The sequence below is a fragment of the Hoplias malabaricus genome, unplaced genomic scaffold, assembly GCF_029633855.1.
Source record: "Hoplias malabaricus isolate fHopMal1 unplaced genomic scaffold, fHopMal1.hap1 scaffold_123, whole genome shotgun sequence".
NCBI classification, from domain to species: Eukaryota; Metazoa; Chordata; class Actinopteri; order Characiformes; family Erythrinidae; genus Hoplias; species Hoplias malabaricus.
This window is the reverse complement of record NW_027100942.1, coordinates 27,580-37,500: the sequence shown is the minus strand read 5'-3', so window position 1 is coordinate 37,500 and position 9,921 is coordinate 27,580.

The following is a 9,921-nucleotide window of genomic DNA, read 5'->3' as shown; positions in this document are numbered from 1 at the left end:
GACCGGGGTACCTATGCACCTAAGGCGGTCCTCGCATAACCCCGAGTTCCGAAGCCGGCTCGCTACGTCCACCCACCCGGAGGGGGAGAGACTCACGTCGGCCGACGACGAAAGGTACGAGGCTTCTGCGGTCCATACCTTGAAGGTACCCGCCGGGGGAGGTTTGGCCTCTCGAGTCCGACTCGACAACCGGCCGTGGCCAGGTCACCGTTAATGATCCTTCCGCAGGTTCCCCTACGGAAACCTTGTTACGACTTTTACTCCCTCTAGTTAGTACCCCAACGTCCCACGAGCAGCTTATTAGATGGCGTTTGGCGGACGCTGCGCGCCGAGGCGCACGAATTTTTCTCGAACCAGGGGGCGGGTCAGGCGCCCTCGGGGGGTCCCCACGAGCCGCCGTGACGATCGGCGGAGCTCTGCCGCGGACCGTTTCCGAGCTAAAAATCGTCAAAGTTCTGGCCGTTTTGCCGCAGTTCGGCCCTCCAGCACCAGGTGGCGGACGGAGGTCCCAGATCCAATTTATTTTGATGCCATTCAAATAAATTGGAAGTGGGATGCCTACCTAAATAGATTGGAGGTGGGATGCTGGTCCAATTCCAATGTATTCCAGTCATATTTGAAATAGATTGGAGGTGGGATGCTGGTCCGATTCCAATGTATTCCAGTCATATTTGAAATAGATTGGAGGTGGGATGCTGGTCCGATTCCAATGTATTCCAGTCACATTTGAAATAGATTGGAGGTGGGATGCTGGTCCGATTCCAATGTATTCCAGTCACATTTGAAATAGATTGGAGGTGGGATGCTGGTCCGATTCCAATGTATTCCAGTCACATTTGAAATAGATTGGAGGTGGGATGCTGGTCCGATTCCAATGTATTCCAGTCATATTTGAAATAGATTGGAGGTGGGATGCTGGTCCAATTCCAATGTATTTCAGTCATATTTGAAATAGATTGGAGGTGGGATGCCGGTCCAATTCCAATGTATTCCAGTCACATTTGAAATAGATTGGAGGTGGGATGCTGGTCCAATTCCAATGTATTCCAGTCACATTTGAAATAGATTGGAGGTGGGATGCTGGTCCGATTCCAATGTATTCCAGTCACATTTGAAATAGATTGGAGGTGGGATGCTGGTCCGATTCCAATGTATTCCAGTCACATTTGAAATAGATTGGAGGTGGGATGCTGGTCCGATTCCAATGTATTCCAGTCATATTTGAAATAGATTGGAGGTGGGATGCTGGTCCAATTCCAATGTATTTCAGTCATATTTGAAATAGATTGGAGGTGGGATGCCGGTCCAATTCCAATGTATTCCAGTCACATTTGAAATAGATTGGAGGTGGGATGCTGGTTCAATTCCAATGTATTCCAGTCACATTTGAAATAGATTGTAAGTGGGATGCTGGTCCATTTCTAGTCATGGCAAATAGATTGTAAGTAGGAAATTCCAGTCTATTCCAGTAATGTCAAATAGATTGTAAGTGGGATGCTGGTCCAATTCTAGTCATGGCAAATAGATTGTAAGTGGGAAATTCCAGTCTATTCCAGTAATGTCAAATAGATTGTAAGTTGGATGCTGGTCCAATTCCAATTTATTCCAGTCCTGTCAAATAGATTGTAAATGGGATGCTGGTCCAAATCTAGTCATGGCAAATAGATTGTAAGTGGGAAATTCCAGTCTATTCCAGTAATGTCAAATAGATTGTAAGTTGGATGCTTGTCCAATTCCAATTTATTCAAGTCCTGTCAAATAGATTGTAAGTGGGATGCTGGTCAAATTCCAGTCTATTCCAGTCATGTCAAATACATGTAAGTGGGATCGCACTTCCAATCTATTTGACTTCGCTGATATAGATTGGAATTGGGATCCCACTTCCAATTTATTTGACTTAACAGAAATAGATTGGAAGTGGGATCCCACGAAACATGTATTTGACTTGGCTGAAATAGATTGGAAGTGGGATCCCAATCCCAATTTATATGACATAGCTTAAATAAACTGCTAGTGGGATCCCACTTCCAATCTATTTCAGTCAAGTCAAATAAATTGGAAGTGGGATCCCACTTCCAATCTAATTCAGCCAAGTCAAATACATGTTTCGTGGGATCCCACTTCCAATTTATTTGACTTGACTGAAATAGATTGGAAGTGGGATCCCACTCCCAATTTATTTGATTTGGCTGAAATAGATTGGAAGTGGGATCCCACTCCCAATTTATATGACATAGCTTAAATAAGCTGGTAGTGGGATCCCACTTCCAATCTATTTGACTTGGCTGATATAGATTGGAAGTGGGACAGTGAGATCTCAGCTCTCTGACATCATATTATGATATTAATGCCACTCCTCTTTAAGTCTGGGTCTGCTGACATCACGGTGTGATTTTGGAGAAGATTGGAATATGTCAAAAATTTGACCCAAAAAAAGTCAAAGGGGTACCCCTTTGAGATTTTTAGGGCAAATTTTTGACTTCATGCAATCTTCTTCAAACTCACACCCTGAATTAAGGAGGCTGATACGTAGATAATGGTGTTATTTGTTTTTTCATATTTCTTATCAAAGCTGAGATCTGACTGTCCCACTTCCAATTTATTCAAGTCAAGTTTATACATGGGATTTGGACAGAGGAATTTTACAACTGTTAATACAGGCATGCACTCAGAATGAGTTGATTTGTGTAGAAAAATATATACTGTGGCATAAAATAATGCTTTTCCCCAAAATAACTTAGGCTTTTTTGAGGAAATCCCACCAGCAATGTATATGACATAGCTTAAATAAAGTGCTAGGGGGATCCCACAAAAGATGTATTTGACTTGGCTGAAATAGATTGGAAGTGGGATCCCACGAAACATGTATTTGACTTGGCTGAAATAGATTGGAAGTGGGATCCCACATCCAATTTATTTGACTTGGCTGAAATAGATTGGATGTGGGATCCCACTTTCAATTTATTTGACTTGGCTGAAATAGATTGGATGTGGGATCCCACGAAACATGTATTTGACTTGGCTGAAATAGATTGGATGTGGGATCCCACGAAACATGTATTTGACTTGGCTGAAATAGATTGGAAGTGGGATCCCACAAGCAATTTAAATGACATAGCTTAAATAAACTGCTAGTGGGATCCCACTTCCAATCTATTCCAGTCAAGTCAAATAAATTGGAAGTGGGATCCCACTTCCAATCTATTTCAGCCAAGTCAAATACATGTTTCGTGGGATCCCACAAGCCATTTATATGACATAGCTGAAATACATTAGAAGTGGGATCCCATTAAAAAACTAGTAAAATCCTTGAAAATATTTGAATAAAAACAGAGGCCTAACTGACAGTTGGAGGGAATTTCTTTCGAATAAATTTGCTGATTTTTTTTTTACATACTAAACAAGGTCGCAGTGACCCGGCCCTTCGATATGTTGTTTGAGGGTCCCAGATGATTAAGTATTCGACGCGGCTAGTTCGGCAGCCCCCCCCAAGCCCAGATTCTGGACGTCCCACTCCCAATTTATTCCAATTCAAAGGTCATACATGGGTTTTGGACACCCCTTAGAAAGGTCCGAATGACCCCAAATTTAAATATGTTTATCATGTATACTGCACGAGACAGCGTGTAAAATTGCGTAAGCCTAGAGTGTTGTTTTCTATGAAAAATCCATAGAAACGTTCCCCTTTTTCTGTGCATACATTTGAATGGAGACAGAGGCCTAACTGACGAGTTAAAGGGCACCTTTCTGGAACAAATAAATTTTTTTTTCTACACTTGGAAAGGTCGCAGTGACCCGGCCCTTCGATATGTTGTTTGAGGGTCCCGCATGATTAAGAAGTCGAAGCGTCGAAGTCTGCGCCCCCCCCCAAGCCTAGATTCTGGACGTCCCACTCCCAATTTATTCCCATTCAAAGGTCATACATGGGTTTTGGACACCCCTTAGAAAGGTCCGAATGACCTCTAATTTAAATATGTTTATCATGTACACCCCTCGAGACAGTGTGTAAAATTCCGTAAACCTAGGGTGTTGTTTTCTATGAAAAATCCATAAAAACGTTCTGTTTTTCTGTGCATTCACTTGAATGGAAACTGAGGCCTAACTGACCAGTTCAAAGGCAATTTTCTGGAACTATTTTATTTTTTTTCCTATACTTGGAAAGGTCGCAGTGACCCGGCCCTTCGATATGTTGTTTGAGGGTCCCAGATGATTAACTAGTCGAAGCGCCGAAGTCCGCGGCCCCCCCCAAGCCCAGATTCTGGACATCCCGCTCCCAATTTATTCCCATTCAAAGGTCATACATGGGTTTTGGACACCCCTCAGAAAGGTCCGAATGACCCCTAATTTAAATATGTTTATCATGTATACTCCACAAGACAGTGTGTAAAATTCCGTAAGCCTAGGATGTTGTTTTCTATGAAAAATCCATAAAAATGTTCCTTTTTTTCTGTGCATTCACTTGAATGGAAACTGAGGCCTAACTGACCAGTTCAAAGGCAATTTTCTGGATCTATTTTATTTTTTTTTACATACTAAACAAGGTCGCAGTGACCCGGCCCTTCGATATGTTGTTTGAGGGTCCCAGATGATTAACCAGCCGAAGCGCCGAAGTCTGCGCCCCCCCCCCAAGCCCAGATTCTGGACGTCCCACTTCCAATTTATTCCCATTCAAATTTCATACATGGGTTTTGGACACGCCTTAGAAAGGTCCGAATGACCCCTAATTTAAATATGTTTATCATGTATACTCCACGAGACAGTGTGTAAAATTTCGTAAGCCTAGGGTGTTGTTTTCTATGAAAAATCTTTGAAAAGATTCGAAAAAAAACAGAGGCCTAACTGACAGTTGGAGGGAATTTTTTTCGAATAAATTTGATGATTTTTTTTTACATGCTAAACAAAGTCGCAGTGACCCGGCCCTTCGATATGTTGTTTGAGGGTCCCAGATGTTTAAGTATTCGATGCGGCTAGTTTGGCAGCCCCCCCCAAGCCCAGATTCTGGACGTCCCACTCCCAATTTATTCCCATTCAAAGGTTATACATGGGTTTTGGACACCCCTTAGAAAGGTCCGAATGACCCCTAATTTAAATATGTTTATCATGTATACTCCACGAGACATTGTGTAAAATTTCGTAAGCCTAGGGTGTTGTTTTCTATGAAAAATCCATAAAAACGTTCCGTTTTTCTGTGCATTCACTTGAATGGAAACTGAGGCCTAACTGACCAGTTCAAAGGCAATTTTCTGGATCTGTTTTATTTTTTTTCCTATACTTGGAAACGTCGCAGTGACCCGGCCCTTCGATATGTTGTTTGAGGGTCCCAGATGATTAACTAGTCGAAGCGCCGAAGTCCGCGGCCCCCCCCAAGCCCAGATTCTGGACATCCCGCTCCCAATTTATTCCCATTCAAAGGTCATACATGTGTTTTGGACACCCCTCAGAAAGGTCCGAATGACCTCTAATTTAAATATGTTTATCATGTATACTCCACGAGACAGTGTGTAAAATTTCGTAAGCCTAGGGTGTTGTTTTCTATGAAAAATATTTGAAAAGATTCAAAAAAAAACAGAGGCCTAACTGACAGTTGGAGGGAATTTTTTTCGAATAAATTTGCTGATTTTTTTTTACATACTAAACAAGGTCGCAGTGACCCGGCCTTTAGATATGTTGTTTGAGGGTCCCAAATGATTAAGTATTCGATGCGGCTAGTTCGGCAGCCCCCCCCAAGCCCAGATTCTGGACGTCCCACTCCCAGTTTATTCCCATTCAAAGGTCATACATGGGTTTTGGACACCTCTTAGAAAGGTCCGAATGACCCCAAATTTAAATATGTTTATCATGTATACTGCACGAGACAGTGTGTAAAATTCCGTAAGCCTAGGGTATTGTTTTCTATGAAAAATGCATAAAAACGTTCCTTTTTTTCTGTGCATACATTTGAATGGAGACAGAGGCCTAACTGACGAGTTGAAGGGCACCTTTCTGGAACTAATTAATCTTTTTTTCTACACTTGGAAAGGTCGCAGTGACCCGGCCCTTCGATATGTTGTTTGAGGGTCCCAGATGATTAAGAAATCGAAGCGTTGAAGTCTGCGGCCCCCCCCAAGCCTAGATTCTGGACGTCCCACTCCCAATTTATTCCCATTCAAACGTTATACATGGGTTTTGGACACCCCTCAGAAAGGTCCAAATGACCCCTAATTTAAATATGTTTATCATGTATACTCCACGAGACAGTGTGTAAAATTTTGTAAGCCTAGGGTGTTGTTTTCTATGAAAAATCCATAAAAACGTTCCGTTTTTCTGTGCATTCACTTGAATGGAAACACAGGCCTAACTGACCAGTTCAAAGGCAATTTTCTGGATCTATTTTATTTTTTTTCGTATACATGGAAAGGTCGCAGTGACCCGGCCCTTCGATATGTTGTTTGAGGGTCCCAGATGATTAACTAGTCGAAGCGCCGAAGTCCGCGCCCCCCCCCAAGCCCAGATTCTGGACATCCCGCTCCCAATTTATTCCCATTCAAACGTTATACATGGGTTTTGGACACCCCTCAGAAAGGTCCAAATGACCCCTAATTTAAATATGTTTATCATGTATACTCCACGAGACAGTGTGTAAAATTTTGTAAGCCTAGGGTGTTGTTTTCTATGAAAAATACATAAAAACGTTCCGTTTTTCTGTGCATTCACTTGAATGGAAACACAGGCCTAACTGACCAGTTCAAAGGCAATTTTCTGGATCTATTTTATTTTTTTTCGTATACATGGAAAGGTCGCAGTGACCCGGCCCTTCGATATGTTGTTTGAGGGTCCCAGATGATTAACTAGTCGAAGCGCCGAAGTCCGCGCCCCCCCCCAAGCCCAGATTCTGGACATCCCGCTCCCAATTTATTCCCATTCAAACGTTATACATGGGTTTTGGACACCCCTTAGAAAGGTCCGAATGACCCCTAATTTAAATATGTTTATCATGTATACTGCACGAGACAGTGTGTAAAATTTCGTAAGCCTAGGGTGTTGTTTTCTATGAAAAATCCATAAAAATGTTCCGTTTTTCTGTGCATTCACTTGAATGGAAACTGAGGCCTAACTGACCAGTTCAAAGGCAATTTTCTGGATCTGTTTTATTTTTTTTCCTATACTTGGAAACGTCGCAGTGACCCGGCCCTTCGATATGTTGTTTGAGGGTCCCAGATGATTAACTAGTCGAAGCGCCGAAGTCCGCGGCCCCCCCCAAGCCCAGATTCTGGACATCCCGCTCCCAATTTATTCCCATTCAAAGGTCATACATGTGTTTTGGACACCCCTCAGAAAGGTCCGAATGACCTCTAATTTAAATATGTTTATCATGTATACTGCACGAGACAGTGTGTAAAATTTCGTAAGCCTAGGGTGTTGTTTTCTATGAAAAATCCATAAAAACGTTCCTTTTTTTCTGTGCATACATTTGAATGGAGACAGAGGCTGACAGAGGATGATTAAGTACTCAAAGCCTCGAAGTCTGCACCCCTCCCCCAAGCCCAGATTCTGGACATCCCGCTCCCAATTTATTCCCATTTAAAGGTCATACATGGGTTTTGGACACCCCTCAGAAAGGTCCGAATGACCCCTAATTTAAATATGTTTATCATGTATACTCCACGAGACAGTGTGTAAAATTTTGTAAGCCTAGGGTGTTGTTTTCTATGAAAAATCTTTGAAAAGATTCGAAAAAAAACAGAGGCCTAACTGACAGTTGGAGGGAATTTTTTTCGAATAAATTTGCTGATTTTTTTTAACATACTAAACAAAGTCGCAGTGACCCGGCCCTTCGATATGTTGTTTGAGGGTCCCAGATGTTTAAGTATTCGACGCGGCTAGTTTGGCAGCCCCCCCCAAGCCCAGATTCTGGACGTCCCACTCCCAATTTATTCCCATTCAAAGGTTATACATGGGTTTTGGACACCCCTTAGAAAGGTCCGAATGACCCCTAATTTAAATATGTTTATCATGTATACTCCACGAGACAGTGTGTAAAATTTCGTAAGCCTAGGGTGTTGTTTTCTATGAAAAATCCATAAAAACGTTCCGTTTTTCTGTGCATTCACTTGAATGGAAACACAGGCCTAACTGACCAGTTCAAAGGCAATTTTCTGGATCTATTTTATTTTTTTTCGTATACATGGAAAGGTCGCAGTGACCCGGCCCTTCGATATGTTGTTTGAGGGTCCCAGATGATTAACTAGTCGAAGCGCCGAAGTCCGCGCCCCCCCCCAAGCCCAGATTCTGGACATCCCGCTCCCAATTTATTCCCATTCAAACGTTATACATGGGTTTTGGACACCCCTTAGAAAGGTCCGAATGACCCCTAATTTAAATATGTTTATCATGTATACTGCACGAGACAGTGTGTAAAATTTCGTAAGCCTAGGGTGTTGTTTTCTATGAAAAATCCATAAAAATGTTCCGTTTTTCTGTGCATTCACTTGAATGGAAACTGAGGCCTAACTGACCAGTTCAAAGGCAATTTTCTGGATCTGTTTTATTTTTTTTCCTATACTTGGAAACGTCGCAGTGACCCGGCCCTTCGATATGTTGTTTGAGGGTCCCAGATGATTAACTAGTCGAAGCGCCGAAGTCCGCGGCCCCCCCCAAGCCCAGATTCTGGACATCCCGCTCCCAATTTATTCCCATTCAAAGGTCATACATGTGTTTTGGACACCCCTCAGAAAGGTCCGAATGACCTCTAATTTAAATATGTTTATCATGTATACTGCACGAGACAGTGTGTAAAATTTCGTAAGCCTAGGGTGTTGTTTTCTATGAAAAATCCATAAAAACGTTCCTTTTTTTCTGTGCATACATTTGAATGGAGACAGAGGCTGACAGAGGATGATTAAGTACTCAAAGCCTCGAAGTCTGCACCCCTCCCCCAAGCCCAGATTCTGGACATCCCGCTCCCAATTTATTCCCATTTAAAGGTCATACATGGGTTTTGGACACCCCTCAGAAAGGTCCGAATGACCCCTAATTTAAATATGTTTATCATGTATACTCCACGAGACAGTGTGTAAAATTTCGTAAGCCTAGGGTGTTGTTTTCTATGAAAAATCCATAAAAACGTTCCGTTTTTCTGTGCATTCACTTGAATGGAAACTGAGGCCTAACTGACCAGTTCAAAGGCAATTTTCTGGATCTATTTTATTTTTTTTTACATACTAAACAAGGTCGCAGTGACCCGGCCCTTCGATATGTTGTTTGAGGGTCCCAGATGATTAACCAGTCGAAGCGTCGAAGTCTGCGGCCCCCCCCAAGCCCAGATTCTGGACGTCCCACTTCCAATTTATTCCCATTCAAATTTCATACATGGGTTTTGGACACCCCTTAGAAAGGTCCGAACGACCCCTAATTTAAATATGTTTATCATGTATACTCCACGAGACAGTGTGTTAAATTTCGTAAGCCTAGGGTGTTGTTTTCTATGAAAAATCCATAAAAACGTTCCGTTTTTCTGTGCATTCACTTGAATGGAAACTGAGGCCTAACTGACCAGTTCAAAGGCAATTTTCTGGATCTATTTTATTTTTTTTTACATACTAAACAAGGTCGCAGTGACCCGGCCCTTCGATATGTTGTTTGAGGGTCCCAGATGATTAACCAGTCGAAGCGCCGAAGTCTGCGCCCCCCCCCAAGCCCAGATTCTGGACGTCCCACTTCCAATTTATTCCCATTCAAATTTCATACATGGGTTTTGGACACCCCTTAGAAAGGTCCGAACGACCCCTAATTTAAATATGTTTATCATGTATACTCCACGAGACAGTGTGTAAAATTTCGTAAGCCTAGGGTGTTGTTTTCTATGAAAAATCCATAAAAACGTTCCGTTTTTCTGTGCATTCACTTGAATGGAAACTGAGGCCTAACTGACCAGTTCAAAGG